The sequence below is a fragment of the Zingiber officinale genome, chromosome 1B (assembly GCF_018446385.1).
Source record: "Zingiber officinale cultivar Zhangliang chromosome 1B, Zo_v1.1, whole genome shotgun sequence".
Classification (NCBI taxonomy): Eukaryota; Viridiplantae; Streptophyta; class Magnoliopsida; order Zingiberales; family Zingiberaceae; genus Zingiber; species Zingiber officinale.
The window spans coordinates 149711241-149728820 of NC_055986.1; the positions used below are offsets into that span (position 1 = coordinate 149711241).

A 17580-nucleotide genomic window follows, 5' to 3' on the forward strand; every position below is an offset into this window, starting at 1 on the left:
TAGGGGTCAATTTTCAGGAATTGACGACCTAGGGTTTACCCCACCATGCGCTTAACGCATGTGTACCCACATTCCCCCCCCCCCCCCCCAAATGACATCTCTTGTGTAATGGCCAGGGGTCAATTTTCAAGAACTGACGATCTAGGGTTTACCCCACCATACGCCTAACACATGTGTACCTACATTTACCCTTACCCCTCCTCCCTTTGCGTAATGGACAGGGGTCAATTTTCAGGAACTGATGACCTAGGGTTTACCCCACCATGCGCCTAACACATGTGTACCTACATTTACATCCCCCCCCTCTCCATATCCATGGGACCTGCACTAGGGAGTCGTTAAGGTAGTGGATCTATTTTTTTTTTCTACAAAGTTTAAGTTTTTAATTGAAACTTTCATTAATTGATTTAATCAACTGTTAATTTAAATAAGATAGTTTAAATAGGCTTTCTCAAATCCTATTCGAATTATCACATCAAAATATGTATATTTATTTTAAAATTTTAAAATTATAGATAAATTATATTTATTTATTTTATATATTTTCATCCCATTAATATCATTAATATTAATATTATTAATTTAATTTAATTTATTTAAAGAAATTTTAATCGAATATCAAATTAATTAGTCTTTATTGATCAATTTGATTATCCAATCAAATATTAAATTAAATTTTAAGAATTTTTGGTAGGATTGTATGTTTCAACGATCCGATCCCGATCAATCCAATTCTAATCCTAATCGATCCTGCGTAGGATCACGATCCTACAAACTATGGTCCAGACTACATTATGGAGATGTCAAATTTGATTACAAGACATAGAATACTAAAGCTGGAAATGTCCAAAAGCGTTCTTATGACTCTAGTCTTGATCTCTTTGCCTACGCAATTCACTCCCTTCAAAATTAGTTACAACACTTAGAAGGAGAAGTGAAAATTAAATGAGCTCATAACTCAGTGTATATAGGAAGAAGAAAGATTGAGGAATGACACGTCTTAGAATGCTCACTTGCATCCTTATCTCAAAACTCAAGCAAAAAAATAATAATAACAATAATGCATAGAGTAAGGGTAAACAATCTACAGTGATTGAGGCTTCAAGGCATAACGCACAAAAGCAACAAGATTCAGATCCAACTTGCCACTTTTTAAAAAGAAATGCCACTTGAAGAATGATTGTTCTAGATACGCCAACAACATATCAATATAGGTATACTTTTTTACTTTATTAGTTCAAAAGTTAACCTAGCTATCCACTGTATATAATAACACTGTGGATAGATACAGGTGTAATTGCTCATATAAGTATAACTATGCAGGGTTGTGTCGACTACCAATTGATACTGATAAGACAAAAGTAGAGGCTATAAGTTTCTTTAGAGTGGAAATAATGTCTTTTAAATTTGAAAAATACATTGGTAGTGCCATCTTTTAGGTGGAATTTAATTTTTGCTTCATGTTTGGACAAATTCAGATACACTTATTCATTTTGAAATAAAAAGTTTAATATTTTTTAAAATTCATCTTTGGTTAGTATTGGTTCTTTGATTGATAAACTATAAAGGTTAGACACTGATACTTATATTGATAATGTCGTAATACATAGTATAGATGCAAAGCGTAGTTTGATAAGTGAGAATTTATCTATGTTATGACACAGGTGTTTATAGTATATATCTAAATAATGTCTTGCAAGATTAATGTCACTATGAATTCTTAATTCCCTTGATGTATCAGAGTTTGAATCTATATTGAGTGTGTTAAGGGAAAAACAACTAACAAACATAATAAGGGTTTACGAAGGTGTAATGGAGTCTTAGAACTGTTACATACGGATATATATGGGTTGTTCCCTAAAGTTTCTTGGAATGATTAAACATACTTTATTAGCTTTATAGATGGCAATTTACGATATCGATATTTATACCTATTAATGAGAAATCACAATCCCTAGACATGTTCAACCTCTTCAAAGTTGAAATTGAAAATCATCTAGGCAAGAAGATTAAGACTATAAAATCTGACTATGGTGATGAATACAATGGTAGATATGACAAATCAGGTGAGCAATGCCTTGGGTTGTTTGCAAAATACCTTTTTGAGTGTGGCATCGTGACAGAATATATCATGTCTCGGATCCCTCATCAAAATGATGTAGCTAAGCAATGAAATTGTACGCTGAATGACATGGTAAGAAATATAATAATATTTTATTTTTTTACAGGAGTCTTATGGGGTGAGATACTCAAAACTATAGTGTACTTACTCAATAGAGCATCTAGTAAGGGGGTGGAAAAAATTTCATACTAGCTATGGACAGGTTAAAATGTCTAGCATTAGGCATGTATATCTATGGGGTTGTCCAGATGAGGCTAGGTTTATAAGCCTAATGAAAGAAAACTAGACTCAAGGATCATTATTTATCATTTTGTGAGATACTCAGAAAAGTCAAGGGGATACTCTGAAAAGTAAGGGACTTCAAATTAACCATTCTTCATATAATTGAAGTTGCACAAATGGCTAGGGTAGTGGACTGTGATATTCCCATATCACTTCCAATATTAATGGAGGGTACATTAGCTCAAATAAATATTAGAGGTATTCTCTTCTACAGTTGAACATGCCTCACAACTACCTCAGGTATAAGTATCATTAAGGAGATCCATTAGAGAAAAAAATATATCTACAATGTCACATGATTATGTGTATCTCAGGAGCATGAATTTGATATAGGGTTGAAAGATGATTTCATATTTTTTTAAGAAGTCAAACAATGTCCTAGTCCGAAAAGTGGATTGAAGTCATGAGCAAAGAGAAGAAGTCTATAATGGATAACAGTTTTTGGGAACTTATTGAATTACCTGAAGGGTGAAACTTGTTGGTTGTACATGGATATCTAAGATCAAACATGATTCACAAGGCAATGTTGAAAAGTATAAGTCTCACCTTGTTTCTAAGGGATTCACTCAAAAGAAGGATATTAATTACAAGGAGGCATCGTCGATTTCAACGAAAGACTCTCTTGGGTAATCATGACACTTGTAGCTTAATATGACCTATAGCTATATCAAATAGACATTAAGATAATATTTCCCAATGGAATCATTGAGGAAACTATATGGATGATGCAGCTAGAGGACTTTGAATTGAGAGATTCAAATAACCTAGTATGTAGATTAAAGAAATTCGGTGGGAACAAGTTTGTAATACTTGTTCTATGTGATGATATTTTGCCGACAAACAATGATGTGGTTTGCTGCAAGAAACCAAGCTATTTCTATCATGTGAATTTGAAATGAATGATCTTGGTGAAACATTATTTGTTTTAGGCATATATATTTGTCGTGATTGTTCAAGGTGCACACTACTTTCACAAAAGACCTATATTGAAAAGGTACTCATTTGGTATGACATGCAGAATTATGCTCTTGATGGCACACTTGTATGAAAGGGTGATAGATTTAATTTGTATCAATGTCCACATTATGAACTTGAAATAAAGAAAATATAACAATTCCCTTATGCATCAACAGTAGGAAGTTTGATATATGCTCAGGTATGTATGCTTCTGAATCTTGTGTATATAGTGGAATTGTTAGACAGATATTTGAGCAACTCTAGACTAGTACATTGGAAAGTTATAAAAAAATGTTATGCGGTATTTGTAAAGAATTAAGGATTACATACTTACTTATCGAAGATCAAGTTATCATTGGATATTTAGACTCTAATTTGCTAAATTGATACAAAACAAAATGTGATAATACTCATACCAAGGGCCTCTCATCGTCGGCCCCACAGTGAGATGAAAGGAGGTAAATTAGGTACTGAGCAATCCCCTAAGTGGGAGGGTTATTTGCCACAACTACGACTCAAACCCTTGTCGATTGATACAAGTCTACCACTTGGGTACAAACTCAACTACACCCTGGGGGCGACTCGATTTGCTAGATGCTTGGATAGCAAGAGGTCCACCTTAAGTTATGTTTTCATATTGGTAAGAGGGACTATATCATGGAAGCTTCAAGTAGAAGCTAATAGTCACTTCCATGATGGAGGCATAATTTATAACCTGCTATGAAGTATCCAACCATAAGTATGACTGCAAAACCTTATTATAGGATTATAAATCATTGGGGGCATTGACAGATCATTAATGATCATCTATGATAACAAAGCTTCAAAATTATATTCCAAGAATAATTATAGTTCATCGAAATCTAAACACATTAACATACAATTTTTGACGATTAAAAAAAGAGTTTAGTAGTTAGATGATGATAGAGCATATAAGGACAAATTTCAAATTTGCAGAGTCGTTCACCAATAGCTGATTAGAATGTGCTAAATATGAGTTCTTCATTTTGATGAAGTGCACATTTAGTGGGAGTTTGTATTTAGTATAATGTTCTATATTAGTGAATACATATATTTTCTATCTTATTGTACATACTAAAGTTTATTGATACATCTGTATAAAGTTTTGCCTCTTTAAAAATAAAGATATCATGATTACTATTACGATTTGCATACGATGCTTATAAATATGATGTAAGACTATATTTTGAGTCAAAAGGTTAAATTATATTTTACTACTGTGGTTTAGCATAAATTATCAATCAACATGATTTGGATCCTATTTGGGTATAAGGACCAATTGAGAATTGACATGTATATATCACATTTCGTACCATTTTAATGCTACACATTTACATTAAATCTATGTCGTTAATGAAGTTATACCGCGATTTCTGTTGAATTTTTTAAAATTTATATAACTTTAACTTCTTTAGTCGTGTACCAATAGAATTAATGAACCAATTATTTCAAGATCCTTCCTTGAACATTGATCATCTTTAAAATATTACATGTACAGTTGGCTAGAGGCAACATCTACATGCATATGAACTGCATCTTCGTAGTCAAGTAGCTTAATTAATTATGAGAGTAACATCTTTTCTTACGAAGCTTAATCTAACATTTTTAAAGATAAAACACCTAGCTTAAATGCCCCAATTGTTAAATATGTTTTGGACAAGTCCTCTTATATCTGGATGTTAGTTTAATTTGGATTGATTATTGCATCCAATTATAAATTTGTTTAAAATAATAAATCAATGATATCCAATCAAGAATTACCTTACTTTACCTTTCTTATTTTTGAGCAACTCAAGTCTCTTTCCTCCCAAGGTATTCACGCTCTCTCTAACTTTTGTGAATGGTTTTGTCGTATTGATTCCGATGGCCAATTTGTACAACCGGTTCATTTTAGAAGAACTCATAGAGAGATTTGTATGGGATCCTTAGGAATTTTAAATTTCATCCAAGTAAAGTCCAATTGGTATCACATACCAATTATAATAAAATGTACCCAAAATATAATATGTACATGATTAATTATTAAATAAATTATTCTAAGGGATTTCTACGATGGATTCTTTAGGAAGTTCTAGAATCCATGCCGAGTTCTATGTATCAGTTGTATCTGCTACTCACTTGGTTCGATAGAGCCTATAAAACATCTAAATTGAAAAAGTTATTTTTCCATTGCATTCTTTTTCTATAGGCCCTTGAGATATTGCTTCTTAGTCTCCTTGAGACCATCTAGTGGCTAACGCATTAGATGTTATCATCATGAGGTCTGGGGTTTAAATCTTAGTAAAATCGAGATAAATATCTCTTTTATGTGCTAGTCATTATTCCAAAGGCTAGTAGCCGTCCGTGATTTACTTCTTTCGTGTTGATCCTGGGACGAATTGACAGGAACATTAGGGGTGAACATATTCACCTTTTGTTACCTTGACATATCACTTCTTAAGTCAACTTTTGAAGTGTCAAATGATTCTGAATCATCTAAAGCAATTTAGAACTACAAAACATATATTGTAAATGCTGGCGTTAAGACAATTATTGTGACACCAAAGAAAAGAACTGTGTCTAGAATCCACAAATATCCGAGATGTACCCGTCTTACTTTTGGCCACTACAACATTATAGTAGCCAACCTTTAAATGCTACAATCGACTACCACAACAATTCTATAATAGTCAACGGGTTGCTACAACGCTACAACGTTAACTTAGCCACCAACATTTGGCTATTGCATTGTAATAGCCAACAGTTGGTTGCTACATTTGCCTACTGTTATATAGTTGTAGTAGCCAGAGATTTTATATTTCCAACTGATAGATCATTTTGAGCGATAGAGAGGGAGGGTAAATATCGCGCGTTTAAAATTTTTTCTTTAACCTTTTGAAACCAAAGTCGTGTAGAGGAAATAAGAAAAGAGACAAGGTCTTTTACTTCGTTCGGAGCCTAGCTCGACTCCTACTCGAAGGCCCACGGTCCTTGACCGCACCGATGGGCAAAATCACTATAACTCTTCTTTTCAAAATTCTTCGAAAAGAAGTAGATCGTACAATGGAGCAAGATAGTAACAACCTACTATCTTGCTTAAATGAAATTACAATGCAAGCTTAAATTAAAATATACCGACAAGTAAATTGTAGATGAAGCTTAGGTCGGTACTTCCGGATGCAGTAGCTTGCTGAGCTGATGAAGACGAGTCGTTTGCAGAATAGGATTTTTGATCTGAGAGTTGTTTCCTTTCCTCTGTCTTCGAGCCTGATTTTATAGGAGTACTGGAGGTTTGGTCGATCGATCTCTCTGTTCAGTCGACCGAACCAGCTTCGACCCCCTCCAGCTGGGGTCTGACGCTGGCTCGAATCTCTTACATTAATTGGTCTTTAAGGGTTCGGTTGACCGAACCCACTTTTCAGTCGACCGATCAGCTTCCTTCCCTGTTCGTCTTGATTTGCCAAGATCAACATTTATTGCACCTTTAATGTTGATTAGATCGGTCGACCGATCCCTGGTTCGATCGACCGATCAGGCTTCGATCGGACTGTGCTTCGCTTTGGTCTGAATTGATCTTTTGTCTGAGTCAAGCTGGTTCGGTCGACCGATCCTCCTGTTCGGTCGACCGATCAGGCCGAATCTGCAAAACAGAGTTTAAATAATTTTCCTGCAAAATAAAGGTTAGCACAGTAATATAATGCATGAGTAATATAGATAGTAGAACTGTCTTGATCTCAACTTAGAAACCTTCCCGATTTCTTCAGTTGGATCAGCGACCTAAGGTTATTCCCTTTAGGAACCCGACTTCACTATCGCTCCTCCAGTTGCATACCTCAACTTACCTGCCAAACATTGGTCCTCCAGACCTGTTTGGACTTTTACCTGCTCAGTGTCTGATCACCCGATCCACTAAGACTTTTCCTGCAATACTACATTAGTCAATAGCAATAATAGTAATACAGAATATAATAGTAAACCTAAACCTAGATTTACCGAGATCCGCTGGTCCGATCAACCTTGCTTGGAGTTCACTCCTCCAAGACTTCTCGTTACCTAACGTTACCACCCCCTAGGATTTTCTCTACTTAACTTCACTCACCAAGACTCAGTATTCGGCTACCTAGGGATTAAGTCTTCCAGACCTATCCACCTGGCTTCCACGATATACTGAGATTTCCCTTACCTAGCCTACAACTAGGACTCAGTATTCGGCTACCCAGGGATCAAGTCCTCCAGACCTATCCACCTGGCTTCCATGATATACCGAGATTTCTCTCCTTGCCTAGCCTCTAACTAGGACTTCCCTTGCCTAGCCTACAACTAGGACTTCCCTAGATCAAGCTCCATACTTAAACATACTTAAACATATTTGTCTGACATTAAAACCTTGGAGGTCGATTGCACCAACACCAATGCCTAGGTCAAAAATATTAAAAGAGATCAGAAGCCTAAAACCTTAAACCCCGTCTACACCTCAGAGTTTGGTTGTCAATCTATAAGTTCTAGACTAAACTTAAAACCCTTAACTTCACTTGCTCGGACAAAACAAAAAATGGCTGAAGAATACCTTTGAATATGATATCACTATAGGAACTAAAGGAGGACACAACAAGTAGCCAAATAGATGTCTCGTATGGTGGAGATGATATTCGATGAAAGGAGAAGGAGGTGAATGATAACCATCATTTTTCACATTATTTAGGATCCTAAACTCGTGCTTTTGAGTTAATTGCGTGTTTAAATCCACATTTATATCACATGTTAAAAGTTTGAATTGATTTTGAGTTTTGATGCAATATATCATCTATTTGTGGAATTATGGTTAATCATTTGAATGTGGTCTTATAGGTGATCAAAAGGGCAATGGATTCAAGTCGGATCAATCTAAATTGGGCTCAATTATGATATTAATTGGGGAAATCAAATTCTAAAGCAATCTAGGTCGTCCATCAGAGATCCAAGGAGATATGAACCATTCATCAAAGATCTATTCCATCAAGTCAAAGAGAGGATAGATTAAGGCTATTGATCAAGATCTGGACTTTTGATCCAGATTTGAAATGATCCAGCTGTTAGATGAGATCTGAAGCATTCTTAGCCATTGATCGAGATCTGATTTGATTCAAAATGAGAAGCTACAATGCTTTTTGGTGGTGAATTTTTTCTTACGTCAAACAAAGGAGGCGGGCACGAGGTTGGGGAGTAGAGGAGGAAGACGATCGAAGCTGTCACGCCCCAGAGGAGTCCCTGTCCGAGAAAATTTCGGCAGCATCTCCCCTGTACGGTGGACAATCTGAAACTTTTCTACAAGCACTAAATACCTCAGCCACATGCGGCTGGAATAATAACAAAAAAATAAACCATCACCACGCAGTTTATATAAGTAAACCAAAGCAGTAATACCCTGACTAGAAATCAACCCTACTCCACTAAACTCGTAAAGCTCAAATCCGATAAACTCACCTCTTCTGCCGTCCAGGCAGGTATGTAGTAGAATAAGTCCAAATCCAAATCCATCGATATAATAAAATCCATACAATGTCCATAAGTAAAATAATCCAAAACATAACAAGTTTAAAACAGTCTAGAACAGAAAAGAAACCAAAAGAAAACCAATCATATCCTCGAGGTCTGCAGGGACTAGCCACTGGAACTCTCTCCTGACAACATCAACCTGAAAATATCAACAATGGAGGCGGGGTGAGTCCAACACTCAGCAGGTACAATTGATATACAAAGTAGGGAAATAACACCTAGCACTAATCATGCGTACAGTCTCCTGATAAGAAAGATAAAAATACATCTGAACTAACAGGAGAGAAACTGTACTAACCAGGACCTGAGTATAAGGTCAAACAGTCCGAGGGATAAGAAAATCCTGTATGCATGTCAAACATAGGTATCCAAACAATATGCAGCATATAAATGCAGCAAACACAAACACAAGCAATAAATGCATCATGCATATGATGCCAATGATGCGTCCTGGTCACCCCTGACGCCAGTCGATCATCTCACACAATAGTGAGGCCGAGTGGGTAGGGCTGTGACAACCGTGCACTCTGTCGTCACTACTCCTGATGAGTGACCGAGTGGACGGGATGCTGTCGGAGTACACCTATCCTCCTACCCCAAATCATAAATGGGGGAGCGCAATGCTCTCAACTCCCGGTACACGATGACGGGGAGGAATCTCTGCCGGCTAACACGTTGCATCACGCTACCCATGAGCGGACCAACGGAGTCAAACAAAGTCCCTGCTGTAACACACACTGCCTGAATCGACCACTAACCCATGAGTGGTGGTGTGTGCAGATCCATGTAACTGGCGATGTGCTCAACAATAATGGAGTGGACTATCGCATAGCATGCAATCATGCAAATGGTGCATGACAATAACCATAAAAACATCCTGACCTAATCCATATATATAGAAAAGTGCACCCTAGGTCAACGAATCATATCGAATCAAAGGTACACAGAAGGTATAAAAACCTAGGTCCTGAACATGGTGAAGCATGGTATATCACTACCCCCTATAAGCATGTATAAACAAATAAAGTATACATGGGATGCAAATCAAGCAATCAATCAATCATGTATCAGATATTGGGTAGTGACTAACCGAAACAAATAAAGGACATAATTAATGCAACTTGTTAAATTCTCTACTATGTATATCAAATGACATAAGTCAAAAGTACCCGCCTCCAATCGTAAAGTCCAATCTGGTCCAAATACGACGTCGATATGCTCGTCTCGAATCTGAGTCCTGAAATACATGATATACAGATTTAGCTAATTACATATAACTTAATTAGCTAAATCAAATCCTTGAGATGTTAACATAAATCCAGATCCAATTATAAACCCTAATTAGATCATTTAACTCCTTCCCCACATCTGAAAATCATTTCTATACTCTGAATAGTAAATATTAAATCATGTATCAACTAGTGATATACTAACCATCTAGTAATCCATATCATCTCCAATTCCATTTATACTAACAACAATGCATTTACCTCAATCCAAAACTCACCCAAATATGTATATTCGGTTGTTGAGTCACTGCCGAAGACATCTGCTGTCGTTCCAAACCAAATACCTCTAGTTAACCTAGAGTATGGATCGTTAGTCAGGAAATACACAGGTACAAATTGATTACCTCATACCCAAATCAAATCTATCATCACAATAGTTCAAACAACATAGAATCTACAACAAAGATACAAATTCTCTACTCCTTACCTCACTACCAAGCCACTGTTGACGCTGGAAATGTTGGTCGGAGCTAGGTAGAGCCGCTAACCTCCACACAAGTACCCTAATAAGCAATTCCCCTTACAACCTAAGTATCCAAACCAACCATGTCACCAACCAAATTTGAATTAAATTGATACATATGAATCAAACCACAACTTACCTAAATCTCACTATAACAAAAACTGCAAACGACAACACCCCTACGACAACGGTTTTAAGAGAAAGCGTTGCGTATTTGCTCAAAGACAACGGTTTTTGCCAAAACCGTTGTCTTTGAACTTCCCATTAAATATAAAAGACAACGGTTTTGGCAAAACTGTTGTCATTGAGCGATTTTTTTTTAAAACGACAACACTTTTTACAACGGTTTTATAAACCGTTGTCTTTATCCGCGTTTTTAGTGGCTACGACAACAGTTTTGAAAAAAACCGTTGTAATTGAATTTGGTCATTTCCCCCTTCGCTTTTTTCCTTTCCCTCGCTGTTTTCTTTTCGGCGCCGTGTTTTCGCGTTCCCAAACCTAAGCCATTTATCTTTCCCTCTCCTCATACGACGTTGTGCTCCTTCTCGTTTTCTGGTGAGCGGAGGCGTTCTCCAATGGGCTGTGAAGATCCAGACGCACAAGAGGGAGAAACCGGAGAACGCCGCAGATTCCTTGAGCTGCAGATTCCTTGAGCCGTCTTTCGATTCTGAAGAAATCGCAGTTTAGGGGCGCTGGCTTCTTCGATCCTTTTTCCTTCGCTTCTGGATCTGCTCCGGTAAGCAGTTTGTTCCTCCGCCTTCGGATTCATAGTTTGCTTCTCATGGATCTGCGCTATTTCTGTATCGCCCGTGTAAGAATGTGTTTTCCTCCTTCAAATCTCTGTTAATTTTTCCAAATCGATGTTCAATCGCTTCGGAATTTGTCATGCAACCATATGATGAATCGCTCGGGAGTTTTGTGTTGTTTTATTGGATTCATTGGATCCAGAGAGTTCGTTGCTTTACTTCGTGGAGTGTTTTCGATCTGGAGATTACTATATTGTTTTTTATATATAAAAAAAGTGTATTTTGAAGTGATTACCAGAGGCGGCGATACTAACTGATCCATTGTCTCGTGCTTTTAGGGTAGAATTGCAATCGATTCCTGGAAGCCTATGGGTGGTTGGAGCTCACAGCTCCTCTTGTTATATCTGGCTGTTCTTTGCTCTGCGAATTATGTTTTATGTGGGAGTACAAGTCCATACGTACGTTCAGAATATCCATCTACCGATATCCCTCTAGATAATGAAGCGTTTGTTATTCCGGAAGGTTTCAACTCCCCGCAGCAGGTATAGCCATGCAAGTGCAATAACAATCATATTTATCAACATACTCATATTTTCTTCATCTTGTTGCTTTTCTGTGGTTTCCATATCTGTCCGATACTCAATCTTCCTAGTTGTATTCAGGTTAGTGTGTTTTTTAGATTTATATTCAACTTACAGGAGATAAATATGTCATGGTAATAGTATCACTCTGTGCGTGATAGAACCGAGATTGATGGAAATAGGGAGCGAGGTATATAATTTTGTGTTGGGGAAGCATAATAAGAATCATTCACATAAGTATGTTTACTATCTCATGTGTGGAACAAAAATGTTAACCCGGATCTATAGCATTTCAAACTATGCATTTTGAGCATGAGATTTAAAACAGAGATAGACTACCTTATTCCACTGTCTTCTTCGAAGGTGGTGGAAATTGCTTAGAGATGCTAGAACTACATTTTCATGTAAAGCTCATCTTCCAACAAGGTAAATTCATTTCTCTAGCATATCAGCAAGATTTGCCTGCAAAATCTTGAAATTTTGTTACACTTCACCCTCTCACACTTATCCATTCAGAAACTTTGATCTTTATATTTATATGTATAGTGTTGTCGAGCTCCATTCTATTTTAGTTTTCATAGAATTGTCTCTCAATAAAGTGGAAAGATCGCATTTGATCTAATGCGACATGCAACTGAACTTGTCCATTATTCATTTTTTTCCGAATTTAGGTGCTACTTGCTAGACAGTGGCACAAGCATCATCCCTGTTTCTATGCTTTTCTGAACTTGTAGTATTTTGACGTGCCTTATGACATATATTTGCACATCTGAATTTACATAAATATGATATGACTGACTTGGCACAGAATATGCTAATGTTCTAGACAAATTTCATTGTCTGCAAAAGGGAGATGTTTTTATATGTTCTGATTATTAATCTGTTCTCCTCCGTGATGTAGAATGAAGCAAGAATGGCAATTGGCACTTGTCAATGTCCTTACTGCAATGACTTGTAATGGAATAATTGTTTGGTCCCTTGCACCTTGTCGTTCATATGGGAATACATTCCGCTTTGACTTGGAAAATACAATTCAGAAACTTCCCAATAATATTTTTGAGAATAGCTATCCTATGACAGAATTTGACTTGCAGAAGAGAATTTACTCTTTCTTCTACAAAGCAGTAGAATTTTCTTTACTGGGACTAGCTGCAGGGACAATTCAAGGTGCTATAACAAAAGATTTTGCTGCCAAGAAGGAGGGAAGGTTAGTGTTTTCTATTTTCCCCCCTTTTATTGTGAATAACTCTTTGAAGATAATTTAATTATATGGTTTCTTAACTCAATTTGTGAATAACTCTTTAGTACAACATTGAGGTATTCCTATCTGGCTGATGCACTTGATTTTTTTTTTTTTTGTGAACTTCTAAGTTTTTTCTATATAGTATCTTAAAGTGCAAGTAGTATGTTTTATTTTAATGATACCATTACAACTTGCTAATGGATGCTTGCACATTACTTAACATTACCATAGTTCTCTTTGTTTAGTCTTTTTCGATAGGTGTTCTCTATGTTTCCAATAGCTAATTTATGGTCTTGACATCATCACTCTGGTTTTATTTGTTATTTTTTCCTTGATTTATCCAAGTTAAGCAACTGCAGTTTCATAATAATTATATATCAATTGTTGAAATTATCGGTAATTGGATCTACATCAGTTTGGAAACTTTCTATATGCAGATCATGTTGGTATATTTGAGCCAAATGATGCCATCACATTGGAATGTTTTTTCTCTAAGAAATCCTTTTTTCCTTCTACTAAATTTCTAAATATCTTTCCTTTCCCTTTTTTTTTTCTTGATGAAGTTTTGATCCGCCCAAAGAGGTTTACTGGTTATACAAGACTTGCCATTGTTGTTGTTACTGTTGTTATTGAAATTCTGGTATGATTTACAACTAGAATACGTAATGCACTATTGCCTTGGGCTGAAACGGATCTCCTTTGCTTCACAATTTACAATGCTGGCTAGTTTCCATGTAATCGATACACACACTACATGACTACCTCCACCAGCATTGATCTTAATCTTGATAGGAAAGAAATGGTCATCCTTGGCACACAGTATGCCGGGGAGATGAAGAAGGTTTGTTCGGTGTGATGCACTATCTAATGCCTAAAAGAAACATTCTCTCCCTGCACTCTAGCAACAATATGGGCAAAGATGGTGATGTTGCCCTCTTCTTTGGACTATCAGGTAAGTGTTGGTCACACTACTTCCACATTCTTCCATTCTTTGGATTCAGCAAAATCACAACTTGTTGCTCATTTTCTTCTCAAAATTTAAACTTTATTTTCCTAATTGTTGTGAATTTGGATCCCAGTACTGTTATCCAGGTATATGGCTAACAAATTTGACAAGGGCAAGGTATGAAGTGAGGGAGAAGACATGCACGAGGAAGGTATCCATTTCCGTCCACTTGCTTCCATTCTTCTAAATCTCATGCTCTGATATTTGTTTCATCTTAATTTTCAACATTTTCTACCTTTTTTGATTGCTTTCACTGCTGTTGTGCTGCATGATAGTATTCAACCATTTTCTTCTATTATTAATTTTGACAATATTCCTTGGTTTTCCTTCATTGTTGCATGTCTTTAATGTAGCATGTCTTTGTTGGCCCTTTCGAGCGGGTCCACGTATGTTATGTTCCATTGGTGCAGTGGCTCGCTCTCCACTTATTGTTCATTTTTCCCCTCTTGATCACCTTGAAATATCTATATCTATTCTAGCAATTACATCGGTATTATATTTTCTATTGAGAAACATTTATTTAGTATCTTTTTATTGGTTTTGAACAGAAGAAGAAGAGGCGAAGAGGGTTGAAGGGAATGGAGAGTATGGACTCGGATTCAAAGTGAAGGGGAATAAGAAGGGACAATTTCGTTTGTTTTTTTCTCCCTTTTTCCTTTGATGTAGTTTTTTTTTCTTCTGAATTTGGATTTTAATGTGAGTAGTTGTCAATGGTAATATTTGACATATTCTCAATTTTCTCAAATAATTTCTTTTATTTGACTTTGCTTCTTTATTACTGATTTTTTTTACTAATATAATCTGGGTTTGTTAACAGTTCATGAAAACAATTTACTCCAACGAAGAAATTGACGAAGTGCGATCCGAATGAGCGGATTGCGTACTAGACTATATTCATTACTAGGTATAAATTACTAGACTTCAAAAGATGGTTGAACACTTTGTTTGTGACTCCATGACTTATTGATTTTGATTCCTTAGTGCTAATAATTTATTTGTTCACAGCTAGCTATCTCCTTTGCTCAATACTTCATTCTTGCATTTCTACCATGAGCAGAATTAGCTGACATTTCCCTTATTTATTGCCTCTCTTTGTGGTCCAAAATTAATAATGGATGGGTTGTGTGAGTAGCTTATTTAGTTGTTTTCAAATTATGCAAGGACTGACAATGTGGAAGTTATCTCTTTGTGAATTGTTAGATGATGACCTTTTTGTATCTTATGAGTTGCTCTACAAATTTCTTGTTTGTACTCTCCTTATGGTTTTCATCTATATGCCATGACTTAATCTTGTTTTTCCTCCTATAATTTATTATTTTTTCTTGTTTGTACTCTCCTTATGTCAATTTGCAGCTCCTGGCAACTTGTTACTTCCAAAATGGAAAAGCATATTATGCCTACCAGGTCTTAAAGGTAATGCAGTCTAGAAAATGGCACAGAAAATTGCATGAATATTTTGTTTCAAGATGTTAATGGATGTAATGCGCTTTGCATGGATTCTATTGATCTTGGATGATAGTTCACTTAAATAATGTTAGTTGCATGTAGTGCTAATTATTTAATAAACTATGCTAAGCTAGGTATCACTGCTCCTAGTAGATTCCATGTACTGTTATTCTCTAATAAACACCTCTTTTTGTTTCCTTCATTTGGTTTGATTTTGCCTTCTATGCACTACAGATTGGTTAATTACATTCTCCTTTTGGAATTCTGGAATTTGATAAGTTTTGTTAAATTTTCTCTTGCAGGTCGGGCAATTCGTGAGGCTTGAGTTTTTTTGATGCAAGAAGTGAGTTTTGTTACGATGTAGCTTGCCTTGCTAATTTGTAAATTAAAAGCCATATGGAGAACATCAAATGGAAAACATGTAATTTAATGTATATGGAGAGTAATGGAAAACATGTGTATTTTGATGAGTAACAACTCATTTTGTATATTTTTGTATATGTGGCTACAAGATGAATTATATACGAATGTTTATTTTGGATTTAATGTAGTAAATATTTAGTTTTGCATTGGTGGTTTGCTTATAGTAAAATAAGATTGGTTGTTTGGTATTAATGAACATTAAAGACAACAGTTAAAAATGTTGTAAAAATCAGGTAAACCACAACGAAATTTTTTTGTAAAAAGTGATAAAAGACAACGATTTTATCCGTTGTAAAATATATTAAAACTGTTGTAAAAAAAATAAAACGTGTCAAATATTCTCTACCACAACAGTTTATATCCGTTGTAAAAAATGTCTACCACAACGGTTTATTTCTGTTGTTAAAATTATCTACCACAACGGTTTTAAAACGGTGTCGTATCCTTCGTAGCCAAATTTTGGGCATATAAATAACAACGGATAAAAACCGTTGTCAAATGTCTACAAAGACAACGGATTCAAAACCGTTGTCGTAGGGCAATACATTCTACAACACCCTCAGTTACAACGGTTTTTTGACCCTACGAAATATCCGTTGTCGTTTGCTGTTTTTGTTGTAGTGTCTAAATATCTTCCTGCCAACTCACAACCATAGATCTTGTTGTTGGAATTTGGGCCGAAGCTGGGGATCATCCTCAACCAGTGATGCTTGGATCCACAATAGAGCCGCTGATCTCTCAAATGTGGCAGCAAGGAGACCCTATGTAAAGCACTGCTCGGCCAATTCCAACTAATCGAGAGTAAGGCTCGACTGAGAAGGATCCACTGGAGGAGTGTAGCTGATGATCAAAGACACGAGGAAGGGAAAGCTTTAGCTGGCGCACAGGGACCCAACCTAGGGTTCAGATGCTCGACTTCCGGCGGCTCCGGGTGTCCATGAAGAGAGGGAAGGAGGCTCAAAGTAAATCGGTCGGCAGGGCTTGGCTAGGGCACGGCGTCGGCACAACCCAATCTAGGGCACGGCTGGCGCTGCTCCGGTCCAGAAAGGGCAGCGACGTCGGCACTAGAAAGGCAGCCGGCTGTCGGCTGGGGTGGCGGCGGCGAGTCGCTCAGCGAGGAGGAAGAGCACCCGGCGGTGCTGTCGGGTGGAGAAGGCGCAGAGAGGAGAGGGGTTCGGCTCTTGATCAAGCGCCAGCGAGGAAGAAACCACTGGGGCCGGTGGTTAGGGCAAACCGACGGGCTCGGGTGTGCAGAGGAGAAGTCGGCACACTGGTTTCGACGAGGCAGAGAAGGGAAAAACGAATAAAGAAAATAAAAGAAAAAGGAAATGTAAATATAAACATTTCCTCACTTAAATGGGATAATCTAAACAGGCTTTTCCGGAGCCCCGTTTTTATCCCCGTTAACTCGTCCGTACGAGCTCCGAAAAATTTCCAAAAATTCTGAAAAATTCCCTTATTATTATTCTCTATTTTCTGGTATTTTA

At 36.7% G+C, this 17580-nt stretch overlaps 1 long non-coding RNA gene across 1 annotated transcript; it reads left to right on the forward strand.

The window, feature by feature from the left end:
• The first annotated feature begins 13949 nt into the window (after window positions 1-13949).
• On the forward strand, window positions 13950-14878 carry LOC122009522. The gene is made up of 3 exons (XR_006119586.1): window positions 13950-14170; window positions 14298-14375; window positions 14773-14878. It is a non-coding gene; the product is annotated as an uncharacterized LOC122009522 (long non-coding RNA).
• The last annotated feature ends 2702 nt before the right edge of the window (window positions 14879-17580 follow it).